Here is a 23,696-nt window from a genome sequence, read left to right as displayed (position 1 = left end):
GCATGCCTGTGTGCCCACCACCTAGTGAAGAAATACAACCTGGACACCACTTTGGAAGCCTGTCTGTGTTCACCCATCGCATTCTCCCTCCTCCCCCAGCCCAGGTATCCTCCATCCTTTAGCCATCCCCTGACTTTCTTTAGTTTCATTGCCTGTGCATGCAGCCACGAATAAAATATTGCTTAGTTATCTGGGAAACTGGGCTGTATAGGAAAAGGGCTCTTAGAACCCCACACCACTGTCAGATGCAGGATCCCAGAAGACTCTGCTCCCAGTCCAGCTTCCAATTCCTGTGGGTTTATAACAGGCCTTTCTAGAGACACTGGGGGCAGGATTCACAGAGCTGGAACATTTGCAGTGAGGACCACATTCCAGATGACCAACAGGGACATGCTTGGGGGGGACAGGCCAATTTGGACTGTCCCCTTCTAAGCCCACCAAGAACTACCTGTAGCTCTCAGGAGTGGGGTCAGGGCAAAACATGTATGTGGGGTAAAACAGGTGACCTCTGATTCTAGGCACCAGGAGATGGAGAGAAGAGCAGGAATGAGGGAACAGAAGGGGAAGGCAGGCACAGGTGAGAATCTAGGCCAGGCTCACCTGGCCATTCTGTCCTGAGGCTTAAAAACATGCAATGATGGCAATGACAGCATTTGATCTGTCTCTGGAATCACTTCGCATGAAGTCATTCTCCCTCCACCACCCTCCTGGGGGATTCCTTTACCTCCTCTCCCCCATACATCCCATATTGGGAACTTGTGCTTACAGCTAAGATGCAGTAACAGACTGAATTTACCCTCTTGCCTGAAACAACTCAACAGCTGGAAAAAAAGAAATGAAACGATGGCTCTGAAAATACTAGAAAAGCAGCACAGGACAGCAGCAGATCACCTTGATTCCAGGGACTTGAAATCTTCTCTGGAACAACACAAGATACAATTTAAATGTAAATTAGGGTAGGCCCAGTGGCCCACGCCTGTAATCCCAGCACTCTGGGGGACCAAGACAGGAGGGTTGCTTGAGCCCAGGAGTGGGAGAACAGCCTGGACAACATAGGGAGACCTAATTTCTACAAAAAAAATTCAAAAATTAGCTGGGCGTGGTGACACATACCTATAGTCCCAGCTACTTGGGAGGCTGAGGCAGGAGGATCGCTTTACCCAGGAGGTCGAGGCTGCAGTGAGCCATGATCATGCCACTGCACTCCAGCCTAGATGACAAGAGACCCTATCCCCCCACGCAAAAAAAAGGAAATGAATTAACATTAATTCCTCTCAAGATGCCCAGGCTCTATTCACCCCCTTTGTCATTGTCCCTCCAGTTGGAAATTCCTCCCTCCCCCGGCAAAATCCCGCCCACCCTTGGAGGCCTTTTCAGATCATTCTTGCCAGATGAGCTCCCCTTGTCCCTTCTCTGAGCCCAAAGGGGCCCAGCTGCCGTCTGTCTCCCTCCTTCCCCTTGTTTCCCGCGCTACCTCCAGGGCAGTTCCCAACTCACTGGCCAAGCCCCCAACGAGCGGTCTATGCTAACTTTGGCTCTGTGAATTTCCTAGAGTGTCATGGGTTGGGGAAAAGCGCACGAAGTCCTTCCTGCCTTGCAGCAGGCGCGAGAGCAAGCGCTTGGGACGCGGGTTGGGGCAGGGGCCCCGGGACGTAGGGGGACGTCTGCGCGGTCCTGCGTCCCCGGGACAACCTGGCCTGGGCTCACCCACGGCCAGCCGCTCCGCGGAGGGCAGAAGCGGGCTGGGCCAGGCTCCTCAGCGCCAGGCCCGGGCCGCAGTGCCAACCCCGCAACAGCACTGGACATGCAAGAGTCGGCGTCAGTGCGCGTGAAGCCGGAGCATTATCAGGCTCAGCCAAACATGGCCCGGTTCTTGGGCCTTCCGCTCTTTCTGTGGGGCAGAGAGGGAGAGAGGCCTCGAGTCGTGCGGGCTCCAGGCTCCGGGCTCTGGGTGAGGCCTGATCCCTGCTCCCGCCCGGCCACCCTCATTCTCCAGTTGTATCCCCTGCCAGAGTCTGCAGCCTCGGGCCGCGGCGTGGTTGCCTGGGAAACGCTTGCGCCTGCGCAGGGCTTCCTAGGCGCTGGAGTCCGCAGGCGGCCTCGCCGCTGCCGGTCGCTCACGGAGGAACTACAATTCCCAGGAGACCGCGCGGTGGGTGGGGGCGGGGTAGTGGGCGGGGCATCGGCAGGCTAGGTTCTCTCCGCGCAGCGCCAATCGCAGAGAAGATGGCGCCGCGGAGGGTCAGGTCGTTTCAGGCTCCCGGCGCTGCTACTGCTGCTGCTCTTCCTCGGGCCCTGGCCCGCGGCGAGCCACGGCGGCAAGTACTCGCGGGAGAAGAACCAGCCCAAGCCGTCCCCGAAACGCGAGTCCGGAGAGGAGTTCCGCATGGAGAAGTTGAACCAGCTGTGGGAGAAGGCCCAGCGGGTGAGCGCGACCCGCGGGCGGTGGAGCGGGGCCTGGGGGCGGGGGCCGTGGTTGGGGTCGTTGGAGCGGGGCCCAGGGGTCGGAGGCGGAGGGGGGCGCAGCCGGGGCACCTGTGCCCCACGCGCCCTGTCCTTGGCACAGCCTCCCCCAAGTGTCAGGTGGGGCGCCCCGACCCCTTCTGCAGCAGGAAAGGTACCCATGCCGGCGACGACGCCGTGTGAGGCAGGTGGCGGCCGGCACCCCGAGGGTCAGTGTCGCCCTCCCCAGCCTGGGCGGCCTGCTGACCCTAGCGTAGGGACAGAACCAGGCTAGATCACAGGTCTCCTGCCTCCCGAGCCTTTGCCTGTTCCCTCAACCTTATCTCCCTATGTGGGGGAACAAGAAAAACAAAATGTTGGGTAGAAAGACGTGTCCAGGGACAGAAGGAATCCCAGTAGCAAGCCCGTGCTTGTTCATTTGAGCGAGAAATGAGGAGGTGAGGAGATGGGATCGGTTTAGAGCACATAAAACGCGACCTTGGGAATGCTGAAAGTCAGTCTTAACAGGGCGCTCACCTGACCTCTCCTTCATTTGAGAGATGAGGGTACGGAGGCCCCGAGGGGAAAGGGCACCCCCAAGGTGGCTCGGCCGGTGGGGCCCCCCGGGACAACAGCTTCCTAACTGGTGCGTGACCCTGGGCCAGCTGCTCTCTTCATTAAGATACGGTTGCTTCATTTGTTAGGTGTTCCTGAAAACACCTGAAATGGGTGTTTTCGAACTATGCCGACCATCTGGGCCTCATTATCTCATCTCAAATGCAGGAGTCAGATTAGATCTCTGTCTCAATAGTCCAGTTTTAAGCATTCCTGAGTCTTTGAGAGGGAAAGTAAATGATTTGCAGAAAAAGAAGGAACTTTTGGAACGAAAAGGGAGAGGAGAAACAGGTGGGGGACAGATAGACGGTTATAAGACTGCGTGGGGATGGGGATTGACGCCTGGGCATCAGCTCCACAGGCCCTTCCTGAACTGCTCCTGGGACCAGCAGTCAAGCCCCATGCGTAATGTTCAGCCTGCGGAGGTGGGAGAACGCTCTGGGCTGGAGCGGCAGGGCGGCTTCTTGGAGGAAGGGATTCTGGAGGGGCTGGGGACACGGCTGGGTTTGGATGTGTTGATGGCCTCCCAGCAGCAGGGAACAGGTGTGACCAGGAGCAGCCGGGATGCAGTGCCGCCTCCCCGTGCCCACTGCACTGGGCATCTGTTGAGTGGGTGGAGTCCCCCCTCCCCATGAGGAATGGGGAGCCCAAAATAGACTCCCTGACCAATTGGAGGTGGCGCTGAGGAAGTGCACTCGGGCCCAGGAACCCCAGCGGCTCCCTTTACTTTTGGGTGCTGGCCCAAGTCTTCCACCTGCTCTGCAGGGCCGCCCTGGTGCGCTCCACCTTACCTCCAGCCACCTCCAGCTGGTCCTCTGTCTTTGTCAGCCCAGGCCCCCTGCAGCAATACGCCTGCCCTCAGGCTGCCCCTGCACTGGTCCGGCTACCCTCGGGCTGCCCCTGCACTGTCCCCCGGTGCTGGGTGCTCGCCTGACCAGTTTCAGTCTTGGGTCGGGTCATGTCTCCTGAACCTCCCTGAGGTTCACTGGGCACCATGGTAGGGCGAGCTGCTCACCTCCACTTTGGACTGAGCCTTGGACTAGATGATCTTTCTGGTCCCTTTAAGTCCTGAAGTTCTAGTTGTGTGGGCAAGTCTTTTTTGCTGAACAGAACGTGAAATTCTTCGAGGGTGAGAGTGTTTTGGGGGATTTTGTGTGTCTTCCCCCCTTCCAGAGAGCCTGGTACTATGGCAGGCAGGCCTGCAGAGCCCATTCGTCTTGATTTTCCTTCCAGATAACAGAAGCTTGGAGGGTGGCGGTGCTGTGAGGGTGTTCTATCCTGGAGCCAAGTGTGCAGGCGTCAGACCCGTCCGGGTCTTTTTGAGGTTCTCAGTGGCGGTAGCGCATCCCGGGTGGTCTTTGTGCTGTGGCTCTTGCTGCCGAGCGTGCCAGGGCCCAGGGTGGTCAGGAGGCAGGAGGAGCCACAGTCAGTTCGAACGTAGGGGCAGAGAATTGTTCGTGCAAACAGTCACTCCAGTCGGCTTCTTACCCCACCTGACTCGCCGCTCTAGGTAGGTATCAGACGGAGACGGGGTCTTGGATCGCCCCCTGGAAGATAACTGAGGTGAGGGCTGCTTTTTCAGAGAAGCACGTCCTGCCCGGCTCTGCAGCCACTGCTCTCAGCCTCCTGCGACCTGCGCTCAGCAGCCAGGATGGTCTTGTCCTTTCTTTGGTTTGCTTCATGAAAACATCGTGTCCCTGTTTTCTGCATGTAAAGCCACATCCTGGCATATAGGATTGCGTAGTGTGTCAGTAGGCATAGGGTGAAGGGAGCGTTTCAGGAAACCTTTGCCTTTGATGGGCTGTGAGACCTGCGTTGAGGTTGCCGCCAAGAAGTTGCTGAGACCCGCTTTCATCAGGCAAGACCTGGCCGGGGGGTGCTGCTTCATCCTCTCCAGCAACTTGAATCTTGACTTTCTGTGACTCTCCCAGTTCCTCTTTCACAGGCGGGCTCCACTGTGTTGCAAGACTCCTGAGCAGAGGCTGTCCCTGGAGCTTTGGAGGTCGGAGGCCATGCAGAGCCCTTGTGCTCACAGACGCCTTCTGAGGACTCTGCCTCTTCAGAGCTCTGTGTGTTGTGTTGATGCTGAGGAGTAAGCTCCAGGGTCTGCATGGTCCAGCTGCGGCGCTCAGGGACACACTCGTGTACCTCTTGGCCTGGGCTGCACGGTGCCATGAGCTCGGAGTCCTTGGCCATAGGTCCTTAGTTTTTTTGGTTTTTTGTTTTTTTGTTTTTTTTGAGACAGAGTCTCACTCTGTCGCCCAGGCTGGGGTGCAGTGGCGTGATCTCGGCTCACTGCAACCTCCGCCTCCCAGGTTCGAGTGATTCTCGTGCGTCAGCCTCCTGAGTAGCTGGGATTACAGGTATGCACCACCATGCCCGGCTAATTTTTATATTTTTAGTAGAGACGGGGTTTCACCATGTTGGCCAGGCTGGTCTCGAACTCCTGGGCTCAAGTGATCCTCCCGCCTCTGCCTCCTAAAGTGTTGGGATTACAGGTGTAATCCCAGGAGGCACCACACGCAGACGGTCCTTAGTTCTGACATGAATGGTGACTGCAATGAGAGTGTGTGAAGCATCTTGTTCTCAGAGGTCTGACGAGTGGAAACTGAGATCTGCAGAGAGGAGCCCTCAGAGCCCCACCCCAGCTCTCAAGCATCCCCCCTGGCTTGAGAAGGGCCTCTGAGGATGGGCCAGCCAGTGGCCTCCATGGGCACCTAGGACTCGCCAGGCCAATGCATGACCTCACAGCAGCTCAAGGTGGGTATGGCTGTGCCCTTGTCCATGGAGCTCAGGTGGAAGGAGCTGGGGCACAGTGGCTGGGCTGGGACAGTGCATGCCACCTGCCGTGGTGAGACAGGTACAGTGTGCCAGGAAGCCTTGGTCACCGCCACAGCCTGCTCCTCATGGTGGGTGCCTTGCAGTCTGGCACGGGCACTCAGGTGAGCGCTGGGAGGATGGCACGTGCCCTCTGAAGAGGTGGTCCATTGGCGGTCCTGGTGGCATTGGAACCTGCCCAGCCTGAACTGTGCTGTGTGTGCAGGTTGACACCAGTGGTGTAGCTGTGGACCCTGGCCTGGGTTTCCTGGGGCGTTGAGAAGCAGCAGCAGGTTATTGGAAAGTTCCAGAAAGCTCTGCTGGCACGCGGGTGGTGCTGTGTGGGGAAGGGCCACTGCTGAGGTCCCGAGCAGTGCTGGGCCCTTGGGTCTGGTCAGGAGGACACGGTCGGCTCTGCTTGTGTCTGAGGACACAGGACCGGCGTCGTTTGATCAGCTGAACCGGCTTTCTTGCCTGCATGTATACCCTGGCTGTTGATGATTTGCCTCGCTGCTTCATGTTTGACAGGTTCTTTTCTGCAGTTGGTCTCCACAGGGTACTTCTAACTTGATGCGTTAACATTTAACTTGAGAGAGGTGAAAGAATCCAGACGTGGGGTCTGGGGTCTGCACGTGACCTGCTGGTCTTCCTCTGTGCAGAGCTGGGGCTGCTTTCTGTGGTGGTGCTGCCAGGCTGGCCCCTTCCGCGCTGAGCACTGGCAGCCACACATCAGGGGAAAGAGAGCTGGCTTTTGTGAGACATGCGGTGTGAAATTTAGACCCCCTGTTGCCTGAGAGTTGGGGAATCAGAGGGAGACAATGACTTTCCCCTGTGGGTTGCAGATTTTACAGCCCACGGAGCACCTGCCCTTGATTCTCCCAGCACCCTAGGGAGGCAGACAGGAAGCCAGTGAGGACTGCAAGTTACAGGGGTTGGTGCCTGGCTGTGAGCCTGCCAAGACGGGCCCAGGACTTCAGCAGCCCTGGGTCTTCAGCTCCGCTTTCCAGCGGGCAGCCCATGGGCAGTCATGGGACACCTGCGTCCTCTCCCCTGCAGCCAAAGAGGGCAGACCTGGGGCCCCTCAAGGCCAGCACACAGTTGAGAGCATGGGCCTGGATTGCCTGCCCCAGGGTGCTGCTTCTGGCTCGGACCATCACTGTAGGCCTCGCATCTCATACCCTCCCAGGCAGTGCAGCGTGGTAGGTAAGGCGCCTACAGGGTAGCAGCAGCCACGGGGAAGTAGAGATGGAAGCAGACCTGTTCCTCCAGGAGTTTGGGTCACAAACAAGATAGGCAGGTGTGGGCTCCCCCTCCTCCTGAGGCACAGACTGCCCCTCCTGAGAGTTCAGCGTCACTCAGGTGCCTCATTGTCCTGGGTCCTCCTGCTGGGAATGCTCAGATCAGACCTCAGGTCTCCTAGGGCCTTCCAGTGGACGCCGCAGGCGAGTGTCCAGGGCACAGAGGGGCACGGGGTGGAGCTCTGGGGAGAAGGGGCTGGGTGGATGGGGCTGGCTGGGGAAGAGGCACGCAGGTAGGGGTGTGTCGAAGGCTGCCAGGGAAAGGGTTTTCAGGTCGGGACAATCCTGGAAAGCAGCCCCTGCAGAGATGGGGGCGCAGAGCATCTACCAGGAGGGCCCAGACAAAAGACTGCCCTGGGACCACCCACCAAGGGTTAGAGAACCTTCTAGAGAATTAGAAGCTTTCCTCTGCCCTAGGCCCTGCCATTCATTTTGTGCCTACCGTTTGCTATCTGTTTACCATTGGGGATCTTGGCTCAGTAATCTGAATTCGTCCCTAACTAAATTTTAAACTCCTGGAGGGTGGGGCCTGTGTGGCTAGGGCAGCCGCGGATAGTCAGGCTGGGCTTCTGAGAGGAGAGAGGGCGGAGCTGACAGCCCCAGCACCCAGCTGGAGACAGGGCCTGTGGTCAGGGGTCTCCTTCCTCCCAGGCCCAACACAGACTGAGCTGCAGGGAGCAGGATGGGCTCAGTCTAGATACAGGCAGAGTGAGGCGAGGAGGTTCCGGAGTGTGGGGTGTGCCAAACACACAGAATTGGCTTCGCGCGAGTCTTGAAAGAAATGTGTGCCCCTGCGCGGCGCAGACCTGAGGGCTGGGCCTCCTGAGGTCTCGGGCTGCAAGGCAGTGTGGGCCACAAGGCGGCGCGGGCTGTGGGACACTGGGAAGGCAGCCGGCTCTTGACGCTTCCTGGGGATGTTCACTGTTTTACATAAACTTTATTGAAATATAACACACATACTTTGGATACTAGCTTGTGTTGTATTTATGTTAGAAAATAGCTAATGAAATATAGATAAAAGATTAATATTTCAAATCTCTAAGGGGAAACAGACTCCATATTGAAACACACATGATCAGAGGCAGGCGTTAGGTGATGGGCACCTGGAGCTCAGAGGCAGGAGCTGGGGTTCCCTCCTAGAGCCATGGGCAGCTCGTGAGGACCAGCCCCGGGGGAATGTGAGAATGCAGGTGCTCAGGGAGGGGGACCCTCCTGAGAGCTGAGAGGTTTGGGGATCTGCACTGCACAGTGCCGAGCACTTCCTTTGCTGCAGGACTCCACAGAGCCTTTAATGCGCTGGCGTCACGACAGGCATGCGGTGCAGCCTCCCCAGTTAGCCAGGGACAGCACCCTGTCTCCGTGAACCCTGGTCCCACCTCATGACACGTTCTGGTTCACACAGCTGGGCCACTCTGCTCTGCACGGAAGAGCCTTCGCTTCCCTGAAGGGCTCGCCTGCCCCAGCACACGCCTCTTAGCGGCCGGGCCAGCCCTGAGGCCAGAGTTGATGAGAGCTGGCCGGTGGGTTTCCTTCTGCTGCTTGCCTCGGCCGCCTGGCATTCTGGCCCAGTCATTCTGACGTGGGGACACTCTTGGCCTAAATCCTGTCTTTGCAACCAAAAAGCAGTGTGCCCAGCGGTCACCTCACTTTCTCCCTTCTCTCACCCAGGGTCCCAGAGCTGGGAGGGCAGGGGTGGGATGAAGGAAGCGTGGCCTGCCCTGCGGAGAGGGATGAGGGTGGGGCGGGGAAGTTCCTCAGCCCCAGTGCGGCAGCTCATTCCGGGGCGCTGCCTGTGTGGTCTACGCCAGCAGGTAAGTGAGAGGGTGACAGATTCCTGCTCCAGAAGGATCTGGGGCTGTGTAAGAACCGTCTCAGCAAGACAGTTCGGATCATGGTACACTTGAGAGGTGGTGACTGAGGGTCTTTGGGAAATGAAGATGGGGCAGATCTGAGATTACAGTGATTTTTTTTTAAAAAAGAGCTTCTAGGTGTCTGTGTCCTTGCAATGTGTATCTGCAATGGTAATGCAGTGGGTATCTTCTTCCTGCTCTGTTTATCCGAGTGCCCGATGACTGTCCTCAGGTGCTAGGGTGGGGTGTCCTGTTACAGCCGGACAGGAATGAGCAGCCGCTGCTGGTAGGGAGCCCCCGATGGACTTGGGGTTTCCAGATCGTGTATACAGACAGGCCTAGAGAATGGTGTCCATGTTGAGTTCTTGTCTAAACCTGTGGGGTTTGAATCCTGCGGACAGTGACCCTGACTCCACCTCTTCCTGGTCTCCCAGAACCTCCCGGTGGCCAGCCTCTTCCGAGGTCAGTTTCCCGCTGTGTCCTGGTCCATCCTGCTCGTGGCTCACAGGCTCCTCCCCTTCGTTCGCAGCTGCATCTTCCTCCCGTGAGGCTGGCCGAGCTCCACGCTGATCTGAAGATACAGGAGAGGGACGAACTCGCCTGGAAGAAACTAAAGCTTGACGGCTTGGACAAAGATGGGGAGAAGGAAGCGAGACTCATACGCAACCTCAATGGTACATTTGTTTCTTTCCTAATGCAGGTCGAGTATCCCTCTTCCTAAATGCTTGAGAGCGGCAGTGTTTTGGATGTCGGATTTTGTTTTTGGATTTGGGAATATTTGCATTATGCTTAATCTGGATATCCAAAATGAGCCTTTCCCCTGAGCATCCTGAGTGCCCAGAAAGCTTAGGATTTGGGTTGGGGGCTCACCCTCATGAGGGAGGTGGCCACTGGCTTCAGAGGTTGGCGAGGCTAACCCTCATGAGGGATGGTGGCTGCTCGCCTCAGTGCTGTGGGCTACGCCTCTGACTCCTTGGCTCTTGGCCAAGGGGCCCATTGGGCACAGCCTGCGGGGGGCTCTCCTCTGAGCACAGATGCGCCCTTGGCCGTGGTCTCGGTTTGCTGTCACAGGTGCCATTGGCACGCCAGAGGGAGGGCCAAGGCAGGGGCACTGGGTGCAGGAAGGGGCCGGAGGACAGCAGGAGGCTCTGTCACCCAGAGGAGGAAGCAGTCTCCCCTAGCATCTTGAAGTTTTGGGGACATACTCCAGATGTTGTCAGAATGGACACTTGGTTGTGATGCACTTAGTGAGCCCTCGTCCCTGTGGGTATTCAAGAAGAGGCAGGACAGTCACCTGCTTGGTACCAGCATACGGAAGACAGGTGTGTCCTCAGAGCCAGGAGGGTTTTAAATGACAGAGTTGCGACTGTTCCTTTTGGACCCTTCTCCTCCACCATCCTCCCTCACCACGGGCCCGTCAGCAGGGCACTGGCGGGCAGAGGACGCACACCAGGTGGGCCCGTGGGACTGGGGTTGGGGCTGCTCCGGAGAGTCGAGTGCTCAGCTGCCTGCTGTCAGCTATGTGTAGCAGCCCTAGGAGCTGCTGCGCCTCCACCCAACTGCTGCCCCTGGGCCTGACCCCAGGCACCCCTTCCCCAATCCCCTCCCCCGCTGCTCCCTGTGTGACCTGGGCCCCCGGCATAGTCCCCTGCCCCCCACCTCCATTTCCTCCTCCTGTCTCACAGGACAGTGGTGTGAACCAAGTGGGATACTCCCCACTGGGGTGGGGGTGGGGGTGGCTGCCATCGCACTTGTTGCTGTCGTGAGGGTGGCCCCAGAGCCCTGGCCATGTCTGGAGTCTGCTGTAGCCCTGCTTTTCACACGTGCTGATGGCCTCAGGCATTGCAGTGCCTGGGTTGTCTCTGGTAAGGAGAGGAGGTGTCTACGGAGTTCCTTCGTTAGGCCTGATGCTCTAACACCTACTCCTCAAAACTCGTTGTCGTCCCATTTGACAGGCTCAGAGAGGGTGATTTGTCTGGCGTTGCAGAGCTGAGTAGTGCAGCAAAGATTTGGAGCCAGGGTTTTCTGACTCCTGAGCAGGTGGTCTGTTCCCAGCCACCCCTCTTCTCCCATTGGCAGGCATCAGTAGACATGTCATGTGGCTGCGCCTGGGTTAAAGACAGAGGGCTGGCTTCATTTTTGCTGGTTTATGTCACCATGTTCAAGAGTCTAGGTGGGACGTAAGCCAAGACATGGCGGTAGGGACTGCCTGGGGAACAGAGACATGGCTGAAACAATTCTGGATGGTTGCATCCCCACCAGCATGTCTAGTGGGCCATTCCCAAGGGCCAAGAAAGAGCCTGTCCTGGAGGTGCCCCCAGGAAGAAGGGACTGGCTATGCAGCAGGGCAGCATTTGGGGCCTGGAGGAGACAGAGCAGCTTGCAGGGGGCACAGAAGTGGGCTAAGAACCAGCTCCCTCCTGCACGCCAGGCAGTGTCCTTGCAGAGTGTCCAGGTCTGTGGCCCAAGTGGAGCTGTCTTGTTTTCTGCCATTGCCTAGTGACCTGGCAGAAAACTTAGTGGGACTCTAGGAGCTGGCGTCCCAGAAGCAGACCGTGCCCACACTCAGGAGAGAGGCTCGTCCTGGCCGGTTGCCCGCCATCTTCTGGGTGTGGCCCCTGGACCCCCAAGGTCCCCCGTGCCATTATCAAGTCTGATACCATACCTGGGGGACCAGCCATAGCCAAGTGTGCCTGCCCTTGGCACCCTCCATGCTGAGGTCCACCCTGAGACAGACGGGCCACGCTCCACTCTGCCCTGCCCTGCTCTGCTCTGGGGTTCGCTCCTGTCCTCACCCTCACTGCGCCCCCAGGGCCACTTCACTCCCCAGGCAGGGAGTGTGGGGCGGCGTCCATCCTCCCCAGGCAGGGAGTGTGGGGCGGCGTCCGTCCTCCCCAGGCAGGGGGTGTGGGGTGGCATCCGTCCTCCCCAGGCAGGGGGTGTGGGGCCACCTCCGTCCTCCCCAGGCTGGGGGTGTGGGGTGGCATCTGTCCTCCCCAGGCAGGGGGTGTGGGGCAGCGTCTGTCCTCCCCAGGCAGGGGGTGTGGGGCCACCTCCGTCCTCCCCAGGCAGGGGGTGTGGGATGGCGTCCATCCTCCCCAGGCAGGGAGTGTGGGGCCGTGTTCATCCTCCCCAGGAGCTCTAAGGGCTCGGTGCTCCTGAGGCCGCCTCCAGCTTCAGTGCTCTGTGACTCCATTCCATGCAGAACCCAGCACCTCCAGAATCCAGAACCTTCCATAGTCCCTGCTGCTGATCGCAGCCTTGGGCACTCTGCCTTTTGATGGGGTCTGACCAGCCACTTTGGGCTCTGGCTCAGAGCTTTTGGCTCCAACTAGGAAGGCTCGAGCCAGGCTAGCCTCAGAGCCCCAGGACATGGCCCAGCCTCCCTGTCTCCCCCTCTCCTCCTCTCGGGCTCAGGGGTGCACAGCCTGGGGTTGTGACCTCAGTGCTGCTGAGCAGTGGCTGGACTTGGGGGTCTGGGCAGGACGGCCTTCACAGGCAGGCCTGGCACTGGCTTTCTAAGGCCAGGAGGCATCCAGGCCACTTTTTTAAAAAGTTTGTGTATTTTTGTATGTATTTATTTCATTTATTTTCTCATCCCCCACAGCCGGTATTATTTATTTAATTATTTATTTATTTTAAAAGATGGGGTCTCACTTTGCTGCCCTGGCTGGTCTTGAACACCTGGGTTCAGACGGCCCTCCTGCCTTGGCCTCCCAAAGTGCTGGGATCACAGGCATGAGCCACCGCGCCCGGCCTAAAATAGTTATTTCAGGTATAAATTCCCTGCCATGGAAGACAGGCCCAGCATGTGGTTGAGCTTTGAAGCGTGCATCTACGGGACCCGTGCCCAGCGCCAGCAGCTCTTGACTGCTGTCAGGAGAGACGGCTTTCCTCAGGGACAAGACCACAGGCTGTTTTTTCACGCTTAGGAAGATCACAAGCGCTTCCAGGCTGGAACACGAGAAGCACATGCTGCGTGTGGCCTTGAGACCCCCATGGCCCAGGCTTCCAGACAGAATGAGACAGGAGGGATCAGAGGCCAGGGTGGTGTCGATGAGAAAGGAGGCCTGAGGCTTTCGGGGTGTCCCTGGAGCAGGGACAGTCCCCAGGGCTGGCAGTGACAGAGGATGGACCTTTGGGAGAGGTGCGGGGGTGGGGCCTGCTGAGCCCAGAGCATGTGGAGGCCCCGCTGGGAGTAGTTCTGTCCAGTAGGGTCACGGGTGAAGGTGAAGGCCCAGAGGAGGCGCTGGGGTCCAGGAGTCACCATCTGGGTGAAGAGGTCCCGGGGTGAGGGGAAGTGTGAGGCGAAGGGAGGCTCCGAGCCCAGCATCTTGGGAGAGGCCTACTCGGGGCCCTCTCGGCCCGGAGGGGAAGGCAGGACCCCATTCTGTGGGAGGCGGGGCCCTGGGAGAATTCCCCCAGCCCCCAGGAAAGGGCCGGCAGGCAAGCCCACCGCCAGCTAAGGAGGCGGGTGGGGTTGCATGGGCCCCGGATTCCAGGGGACTTAGTAGAGGGCCTGTCACACAGAGCCACAGCACAGGACTTGGAAGTGGGAACTGGGGCCTGGGGAGAGCTACTGCCGGAGGGCGAGGCCAGCCCCCAGGCTCTGCTCTCACATCCCAAGTGCAGGACTTGTCTGCAGCTGAGTCCTGTCGGCACCAGGGCCCGCGTCGAGCGCCTGCTTTCATATCATGTTGGTGGCAGCGTGTGGTGACAGACACAGCCCACAGATGCCGAGTCCCCCCTAGGGAAGCGGGGCTAGGGGAGCACCACGTGGGCAGATCCTAGAGGGCTCCCCGAGTGGCTGGGCCACAGCACACTGCAGACTAATTATTCCTCCTGGCTGCTACCAGTAACTTTTTGTTAGAAGCTGCTGACACTGACGTTTTTCCTTTAGAAACTGTTTTTCCTCCCAATAAATATAAGATGTGTGCTGTCAGAAAGCCCTGCCACCCTGCACAGTCTGCAGGTGGCCTCTGTCCTGTGGTCCTTAAGAGTTTTTGCCCTATGGTAGCAGGTGAGGCTGCAAATTTTGTTCTTGAAAATCTGTGCAGCTGGTCGCTAAAGACGGGCCAATCGGTAACCACTCTTACAGCCCAGCCCACCAGCTGCTTCCGACAGCTGCGTCTCACGGGGACACAGCTTGATGGAGGACTCCAGCCGGTGTGTCCCTGGTAGGAAAGAGGGAGGTCCTGGGGGTGTCCCGTGAGTTGCCAGACCCTTTCCTAAGCGCTGGGAGACCACAGACCCCACACTTGTTTATATTCTTGTTCTCCCCAGATCTCCAGTGGTCATCCAGGAAATGGGTGAAAGGAAACTACTGGAAAATGAGAGGCAAACCTGTCTCACCCACCGTGGCAACCCAGATGTGTTGGCTGTTGACTGTTTTTCACAGGAAACCATATCAAATAGAACCTCCCCTCTCTCCTAGTCATCTTGGCCAAGTATGGTCTGGACGGGAAGAAGGACGCTCGGCAGGTGACCAGCAACTCCCTCAGTGGCACCCAGGAAGATGGGCTGGATGACCCCAGGCTGGAAAAGCTGTGGCACAAGGTACTCTTCGATTGTTTGCATACCTTGCAGAATTGGTGCCGTTACGCTGAGTGTTAAGGCGGGGGCTGTGAGGGGCAGTCTCTGCTCTGCATGGGAGCCGGGGTTTGGGAAAGTCTCAGGAAGACGGTGGCTTCCTAAGGAAGCCATTCCACTGTCGTTCTGTGAATCTTTTCAGCTTTCCTGTTTAGAAGATTCCTTGCTCTTTGAGTAAAGGAGCTCTGTTTGGCCTGCAGCTGTCAGACCTTCAGCTCAGGTCACGTGTGGTTAGGGACGGTGACGTAGCATGGGCTGCGTTCTTTACTCTGTGTCGGATTTTTAGTGTAGTGAGTGGTGCCGTGGACGTGCCTCAGTGATTAGAAGGGTGCCCTCGTGTGTGGGACTGGCCTTTCACCCTGTGCCTGGGAAGGGGGCAGGGGCCTGGTGCGGGGCCAGGCGCTGGGACCCAGCAGGGCCTGGTGGGCCGTGGCAGGGTGTTTACCTGCCGCAGCTCCCCCATTTCCAGCGGCTCCTGCTCCAGAACAGTTTCTCTGGATCACATTGATTTGGGGTCAACAGTTAGACTTCTTGTACTAGCCCAGTCACAGCTCATTGTCCTTGGCCAGGAGAGATGGAGTTGGTAGAAGGGGGCTGAGAGGGAGAGAGGGCCCTGTGTGGCCTCCCTGGACGTGTGTGAGCCACGTCACCCCACAACCGGGAGGCAGGTGGGATGACAATGAGGGGCTGGCAGAGGTCCCCCTAGGAAGGTGGCCTTGCTGTCCTCACCACCTGCAGCTGGGAGAGCCAGGCAAGCCCAGGGTCACTGGGCTGCTGCCCTGTCCCCCTCCTTGGGATCTTCTGCTCCCCACCCCAGCCAGCTCGGTAGCCGTCCCCCGTTGAGCCTGGACACGTCCAGGAGAAGGGTGGTTGCCTGCCAGCAGCTCTTCTCCGGTTTGTTTTTTGTTTTCCTGCCCTTCGTGAGGCCAAGAACCTGGCCCGGCACTCACGTAGGCAAGGGCCTGCCTGGCCATGAGGAGTGGTCGGCTGAAGAGCGGCCCTGGCCACACGAGCCCGCAGCGGGTTCACTCCAGGCCTTGTTTCCCTCTTAGGCGAAGACCTCTGGGAAATTCTCCAGCGAAGAACTGGACAAGCTCTGGCGGGAGTTCCTGCATCACAAAGAGAAAGTTCACGAGTACAACGTCCTGCTGGAGACCCTGAGCAGGACCGAAGGTGCCCCCCGCCCCCACCCCCTCCTGCCCCCCACCCCTCCTGCACCTGAGGCTCGTTGTGCTCAGTGGGCAGCCTCGGCTCCCCTCGGGAACACGGCAGGGGCAGGGGGGCGGCACCAGACGCCCTCTCCCAGGGTTCCACCGGACTTGTGAGTGGTGAGGTTGCTGTGCAGGCAGGGCTGGCTCTGGGAGTCACCCGCCTGCATTGGATGAACCAAGTCCCACTGGCGCCTGCCCCCACCATGGGCACAGCTGCTGCCTTTGTCAGACCTGAGCTTCACTGATGGGTCCTTCATTCTGGACTCGTGACCCTCCCCAAATGTGTGACTTTCCCACCCCACAAAGCTGGAGTAAAATGGAGGGTGACCCAGCAGAGAGGGGGCAGGGCAGGGGTCCAGAGTCAGCCCCCAGGGGACCTGGTGCCCCAGCTGTCACCTCCAGGCACCACTTGGTGCGCGTGTCCCGGCGTCTCGCCTGTCTCGCCTGGAAAGGAAGCTGTGCCAACGCTCGTTTCTGCGGCACTGCAGGACCGCAGAAGGGGGACATTTTCAGCCCAGAAATGAGAGCGAGTTTGAGCTCCCCAGCAGTGGGCGTTATAGACAGTGGTCTGGGCAGGCAGGGCGAGGACTCCCAGCCTCATGGCGTCCTGCCTTCGGTTTTACAGAAATCCACGAGAACGTCATTAGCCCCTCGGACCTGAGCGACATCAAGGGCAACGTCCTGCACAGCAGGCACACGGAGCTGAAGGAGAAGCTGCGCAGCATCAACCAGGGCCTGGACCGCCTGCGCAGGGTCAGCCACCAGGGCTACAGCACTGAGGCCGGTGAGTGCCCGCCGGGACTGTTGGTTCCCGAGGGTGGGGCCGTCTCTGGTTGTGTTTTGGGGACAAGCAGGCAGGTGCTTGTAGCGACGGGAACCTGGGCCTGTGGACGCAGCGGAGACCCTCGGCGCGCTCAGTCTACCCAGGGGTGGTCACAGGCCTCGCTCCCAGGAGCTGTTCCATGAAGGTCACTCGCCGTCCCCAGCCTTGTACCTGGAGACTAGCGGAGGGCAGTGGCGGTAGCGGGCCTGGGAGCAGCCCTTCCCAGCGTCTCCCCAGCCTCAGCAGCACGGCCCCTCCCATGCTGCTGTTGGCCAAGAACAGAGACCACTTGTCAAACACAGCTCTGTCTCCATCTCATGCCACCCACACCGTCCATCAGTCCCCTTCAGCCCGGCAGGGGCAGGACGCCCGCTGAGGCCACAGAGCTTGTGGCTCCATCTCAGCAGCTCATCTCCCTCCACTGCAGGCCCTCAGTGGCCAGGCTCTGCACCACTGCTTCTTGCCCCGGACCCGGGCCAGAGCCTTGTGCAGGGTTTACCAGAAGCCTGCTGGCCTCACTCACACAGCTTCCGATTCTGTACCTCATCCTCCACGTGCACACTGAGCGCCAGCTGCACACCAGGCACTGCTCTAGGCTCAAGGAGGCAGCAGCCGCCAGGAGATGGCATCTGTGCCCTCATGGTGATAAGACAGCAGGGCTGGTCTCTGTCCCCGGTGCCAGGCAGAGCCACCGCCTCGTCTCCAGGATGGTCTGGCCAGAGGCAGCCTCCAGCACAGCAGTCAAGTGTGTCCACGCAGGTCCAGGTCCCCTTGGTTGGCTGTGCTGCTGTCACCTGAGTGCCCTTGGGCAAGACCCCTCACCACCCACCCCCAAACCCAGGCTCCCTTAGCCTGACCTGGTGCTGGTGACTGTGTCAGCTGTAGGCTTTTGGCCGTAGTGTTGGGGGCTGGACCACCTTGTAGGCCTGCGATGCAGTTTGCTGAGTGCCTGTGCTGGAGAGACCCGGATGAGCCTGGCTATAGTCCATGCAGGAAAGGGCGACTCAGCCCCACACACTCCTCTTCCCACCTCGGGCTGTCCCCAAGGCAGTTGTGTCCAGCGGCTCCTGCAGTTCTCTTGCGGGTCTGCCTGGGCCTTCCAGCAAGCCCCTCCAGCCCAGGGTCCTCAGGGTCCTGAGCAGGAAGGGGTCAGCAGAGGCCACTGTTGCGGGGCTCCATGGGCAGGCGGCTCTGGACTACTCGCTCCTGGATGGAGAGTGGTGATGGCCCCGGAGTCTCTCACTGCGTCCCTTCGTGAGCACCAGGGTCCAGGAGCCGTCTTGGTTTGTTTGGCTCCTCCCAGGAGCCCGAATGTTTGACTTTCACGAGCACCACATCCTGCTGGAGACCCTGAGCAGGACCGAAGGGAAACAGCCTGTGCCTGAGTCTGGACCTGGCTGAACTTGCAGGCGCCCCCACCCGAGGTCCTGAGCAGCCTCTGCACACAGGCCACGTCCATCCTCTGCCTCCTGCTTCAGAGGCAGCCAGGGCGGGCTGTGGCGCTTCCCAGGCTCTGATGGAGGCAGGTGTTTCTGGACACAAAGGAGAAGCAGTTGTTTGGCCAAGGGGACAGAGAAGCCACATTTCAGCGAGGTCATGTGAGCTACTGAGCAGATGCCCTCTGTGCGCCACGAGACTTTGAGTGCACGCACCCGTGTTTCACACACATGCAGGTCGCGCCTGCAAACCCTCATAGGCTCCATGCACACTCAGCGTGGTTGCCGCGGGGCTGGCTGTGGTGTGCACCCCGGGTGCTGCTGAGGCCACTCTTGCTCCTCCCCTGCAGAGTTCGAGGAGCCCAGGGTGATTGACCTGTGGGACCTGGCGCAGTCCGCCAACCTCACGGACAAGGAGCTGGAGGCGTTCCAGGTAAGGAAACACGGCCCTCTCCTTCTAGCTCTCTCCTGTGGTGAAGATTCTCTTGCAGTTTCCGGGTAAGGAAATGCAGCCCTCTCCTCCGAGCTCGCTCTCTCAAGATTCTCGCAGTTTCTTCCTTAACCACTCGGTGAACCTGCTTGCGTTTTCCTCCTCATCTGCGTGGGAACTCGTGTTTCAGGGGCGGGGCCAGGCTCTGGAGGGAGGGGCTTTGGTTCTTTTGTCCGTGTCCATGTCTGAGCGTGGCCTTGGTGCGGGTACTGTGGATGGTCAGCAGTTGGTCGGGACCCAGCCACAGCCTGGGGGGAGGGGACCAAGGACACTACCGGGATCGTTTAGGGGTGTCACCGCTTCCTGAGATGGAGGCCCAGGGAGGGAAGGAGACCACCTCAGGTGGCAGGGGCTCCTGGGGCGTGTGGAGTGCCAGATCATTCTGAGGGTGGAGAATTCATCAGCTCGGTGAGCACCCAGCAGGGCTGTGAGGAGTGGGGAGTCCAGCGGGGGTCCTGGGTGGGCAGCCTTGGGTATGGTATCCGGCCGTGAGTTCACCCAGGGTCCCTATAGCTGGTGTCTGTTGGGAGGGAGGTGGGTGTGGTCCTGCCCTCATAGGACTTGGGACTTTCCTGGCCCCTGGAAGGGCCCTTAGCACCTCCCCCAGAAAGGGGTCAGGAGCTTCCCTCTGGGGCTGGGGCACCTTAGCTGGCCGCAGGCATGTGCATGGGGCTTGGCAGGTGGGGCCACGTGGAGGGCCCTGGGTCTGGAGCGTGGGGTCAAGGCAGGGCAGGGCACCTACAGGAGCAGGGACAGAGCTGCAGTCCAGCAGCAGTGGAACCCAGGCAGGCTGGGGGCAGGGTGCAGAGGCAGCCACCACAGAAGCACAGCCCCTGGACATGGGGTCTGGCTGGGAACGAGCTGGAGGCCCCCCAGATTCGGGGGGCGGGGGTGCCATTTGCAGAGACAGGGAAGGGGTCGGCTTAGGGCTGCCGAGGAGGCGCGGGCTGGGACCCGTTGCTAGTGTGATGGCCTCCCAGCTGCCGCCCCCTCATTGCCCATGTCACCGCAAGGCCTGTCCTGCCCCGGGTATGGCGCCGTCCCTTGGCGTCCTTGCAGTTCACCCGGGACCACAAGATGGCGTGGCGAGCACGGGGAGGGAACACTCACCTATGGAAACCTTGTTCCAGGAGGAGCTCAAGCACTTCGAAGCCAAAATCGAGAAGCACAACCACTACCAGAAGCAGCTGGAGATTGCGCACGAGAAGCTGAGGCACGCAGAGAGCGTGGGCGACGGCGAGCGTGTGAGCCGCAGCCGCGAGAAGCACGCCCTGCTGGAGGGGCGGACCAAGGAGCTGGGCTACACGGTGCGCACGGGTTCCAGGACCGGGGAGGCCACAGTTCCCCTGCAGCAAAGATGAGGCCGCCCACATGCAGCTCAGGGCTTCCTGTAGATGGGGTGTGGGCCCCACGCTGTTGTCTTCCCTGTCCGAGTTGAACCCCAGGGCCACAAGTGTGTGGGGCACTGAAGGCCACAGCAGCCATGCTAGGGGAGCCCCCCGGGCTTGTAGTGCAGTCCCCCGACCCTCAGGTGTGAGCGCAGGCCCCGGCAGGCCACTGCCTCGTCCTCGTGTGACCAGGATGGGGCGTGACCTGGATACCCACAGCCAGCCCATGAGTCAGGGCACTCTCCAGCCCTTGAGACAGGCGAGCCCCCTTCCCCACAGCCCCTGGGATGTGAGGGGAGGAGGGGCAGAGCCCAGGAGAAGCCGAAGCCAGCGCACGGCCTTGCCACAGAGGCACAGAAAACCTTGGAAGCTCATGCCAAGTTCTTTCTGGAGGGAGCTGGGGCTCAGGAGCCCCATCTGTGCCCTTTAAACTTTGAACTGCAGGCATGTGTTACCGATTCAAAAATAGGAAAGGCCTAAAAAATAAATGAAGGTAGAAGTTCTGATAGGAGAGGGTGGTGCGGGTCTGCCTGGCAGAATGTGCAGGAGAGCAGCCTGCGGCCCTTGCCCGTGGGCAGGAGCTCAGGTCCAGGGTGAGCACCACCATGTGGGGTTTGCAGGGCGCTCCCGCGAGACGCGGGGATGGAATGCTAGCGTGCACCTAGCTTCACCTGACCACGGCAAAGCTCGGTGTTGGTTAAGAAAGCCGTGTGGCACTGCCTGAGGCGCCCGCACCGTTGGGGCAGAGGTCAGGGCCGCTGAGAGAAGGGACCTTCGGTGAGTTATTCACCCTGAGCCACGGGCTCCTATGTGGAGAGGGAGGTGGTGCCCACGAGCAGGGTTTTGTGAGAATCCGGGGAGAGCTACAGTGACCCCGGCCCAGGCTGGGCTGACGCAGCACCTGCTGCCACTGGGGTGGTATCTGTGGGGCTGCTCTGGGCTGTTGTGATGTGAGGAGCTGGAGGTCCCTCTCCTTCCCTCCCAGGTCCTGAGGAGGAAGGCACCTTTCCCAGAGCTCTGTCCCAGTCTCTCTGGTCATTACTTTTAAAAATAACACTGTGGGGCTGGGCACAGTGGCTCACACCTGTAATCCCAGCACTTTGGGAGGCTGAGGTGGGTGGATCATCTGAGCTCAGGAGTTCGAGACCAGCCTGGGCAACGTGGTAGAACCCCATCTCTACCAAAAATAGAAAAAATTAGCCGGGCGTGGCGGTGGGCACCTGTAGTCCTAAGTACATGGGAGGCTGAGGTGGGAGGATCACTTGAGCCTGGGAGGCAGAGGTTGCAGTGAGCTGAGATCATGCCACTGCACTCCAGCCTGGGTGACAGAGCGAGACCCTTTCAGTAAGTAAATAAATAACACCATGGGCCTATCACAGAGACCCTGAGCTTTCCACTTCAGCATGAACTGCTCCTGGCTGGTGGCTCTTAGCGTTCTTTGGTGGGATTTTCTAGTTAGCACTGAGCTGCTTTTGTGATTTGAGCATTTCTGGATGGGTGTGGAATTGGAAAGTCAGATGTGCAGGGCTTGCGCCTTTTCCTTTTGGATCGCGCGTCTCCTGACGTGAGGCTGAGCTCACAGAGCTGGCCTCGAGGCGCGCTGTCCCCAGCTGATGAGACGTTTCTGTCCACAGGTGAAGAAGCATCTGCAGGACCTGTCCAGCAGGATCTCCAGAGCTCCGCACAACGAACTCTGAAGGCATTGGGGAGCCCAGCCCGGCAGGGAAGAGGCCAGCGTGAAGGACCTGGGCTCTTGGCCGTGGCATTTCCGTGGACAGCCCGCCGTCAGGGTGGCTGGGGCTGGCACGGGTGTCGAGGCAGGAAGGATTGTTTCTGGTGACTGCAGCCGCTGCTGTCGCGACACAGGGCTTGGTGGTGGTAGCATTTGGGTCTGAGATCGGCCCAGCTCTGACTGAAGGGGCTTGGCTTCCACTCAGCATCAGCGTGGCAGTCACCACGCCAGTGAGGACCTCGATGTCCAGCTGCTGTCAGGTCTGATAGTCCTCTGCTAAAACAACACGATTTACATAAAAAATCTTACACATCTGCCACCGGAAATACTATGCACAGAGTCCTTAAAAAATAGAGTGCAGTATTTAAACCACCCGCTTGTTGGCTGGTCACTAAGTGTCCTGGTGGCTGGGGCCGGAGCCAGTGCTCGTGAAGGGATCGCGTCATAGCCAGCTTCCCCTCTGGGCCCCGTGGGTCTTTGCAGCCAACCTCCTTTTCCCGTGAGACGGCCCGGCCTGATTTAAAGCCAAGAGCGCTTGGGTTGAGTTTGAGGGGAAGATGTGGAGCGTGTGGTTCTGTGGACAGTCAGAGACTGTGGCCTGGGGGCAGCGTCTTTCAACTCTCACCTCTGCAGCTCAGGGACCTCGGGAGACCTCACCAAACCTGCAGGGCCTCCGTGTCCCTAAGTGTGCTGTGTAAATGCCCCATCTCACGGGGGAGAGACAGCCATGGAGGCCTTCCTCTGACCATAGCTGATGGACTGGCGGTTGCTCAGGTCCGGCTCCGAGCATGTTCCCGTGTCTGAGCCTGGAAGAGGCTCGGGTCCGGCTCCGAGCGTGGTTCCCTTCCCGTGTCTGAGCCTGGAAGAGGCTCGGGTCCGGCTCCAGGCATGGTTCCCTTCCCGTGTCTGAGCCTGGAAGAGGCTCGGATCCGGGTCCTGTTCCGAGTGTGGTTCCCGTGTTTGAACCTGGAAGAGGCTCCACCAGGCGTATTGTGTTTTGACTGCAGCTGGATCTTGGCTTGACTGTTGAGATCTGCCAAACATCCGCTAAGCTATCATTTCTGAGAAAGGTCAAGGCTAGAGGCAGCATGTCGGGAGTTGGTGCATCAGGGTTGGAAGGGCCCCAGGGTACAGCATGTGGGTGCCTGTTGCTATGTGGACTTGTGTGTGTGTGGCTGGTGGGGCGGGGGGTGGATTCTGGTTCTTTTTTTCCCCATTATCCTGAGAGCCTTAAGGTACTCAGTGTGTTGGTGAGACTCAGCCCTGTCATCTAGCAGAAGCGTGTTCCTTTTCATTGCTGTATAGTATTCCATTGCATGACTGTCCTGTGCTCTGATTTTAATGCACTTTATTGTGGGTGGATATTTGAGTTGCTTCCTTTCTGGGGTAATAACACTCACTTGGAAATAGCTGTGGTGAACACTCGTGTGGGGGTGGGGGTGGGGGTGGGGGCCGACTCTAGGAGCACCTAATGGATCTTACGAAGTGTGTTGTCCAAGTATAGAGATGATTCCAAAGTGGTTGGACTATGTTTCTTTCTCCCAGCCGGGTGGAAGGAGAACACTAGTGGATTGCTGAGACTTGGTGCTCGGTATTTTTAATTATGGACAGCCTGGCTGGCGTTTTGTGGTGTCTAATTGCGGAGTAGCGTGTCTTACTGTATAATGGCCTCTTTTGTATGTGGGAGACCATGGTGTTGAGGGGAGGCAGTTACACAAAAAGCCCAGATACCCAGTGTTAGTTCCATGGGTGTGGCTGGTCATGGTGCGCACTCACGAAGGACGTAGGTGATGCCCTCCACTCCGCAGAGCCAGTCCCACAGGGTACCCATTCTGACTCCTACCACCACAGCTCCCTACCTCCCGCCTGCCATGGGTTCCACGTGCATGGCTCTGGGCAGTCTGTGTCTTTGCGTGCGTCTGTGTATGTCTGCGTGTATCTGCTTACATTTGCTCAGCATCTGAGATTCACCCAGGCTTTTGCGTGGATCAGTGGCAGACTCCTG

The 23,696-nt window shown here is 59.1% G+C and overlaps 1 pseudogene; it reads left to right on the top strand.

Annotated features, from left to right (window-relative positions):
- Positions 1-2,226: 2,226 nt before the first annotated feature.
- On the top strand, positions 2,227-22,063 carry LOC134757218 (alpha-2-macroglobulin receptor-associated protein-like; annotated as a pseudogene).
- The last annotated feature ends 1,633 nt before the right edge of the window (positions 22,064-23,696 follow it).

This window comes from Gorilla gorilla, chromosome 16 (assembly GCF_029281585.2).
Source record: "Gorilla gorilla gorilla isolate KB3781 chromosome 16, NHGRI_mGorGor1-v2.1_pri, whole genome shotgun sequence".
Classification (NCBI taxonomy): Eukaryota; Metazoa; Chordata; class Mammalia; order Primates; family Hominidae; genus Gorilla; species Gorilla gorilla.
This window is presented reverse-complemented; position numbering and strand designations above follow the sequence as displayed.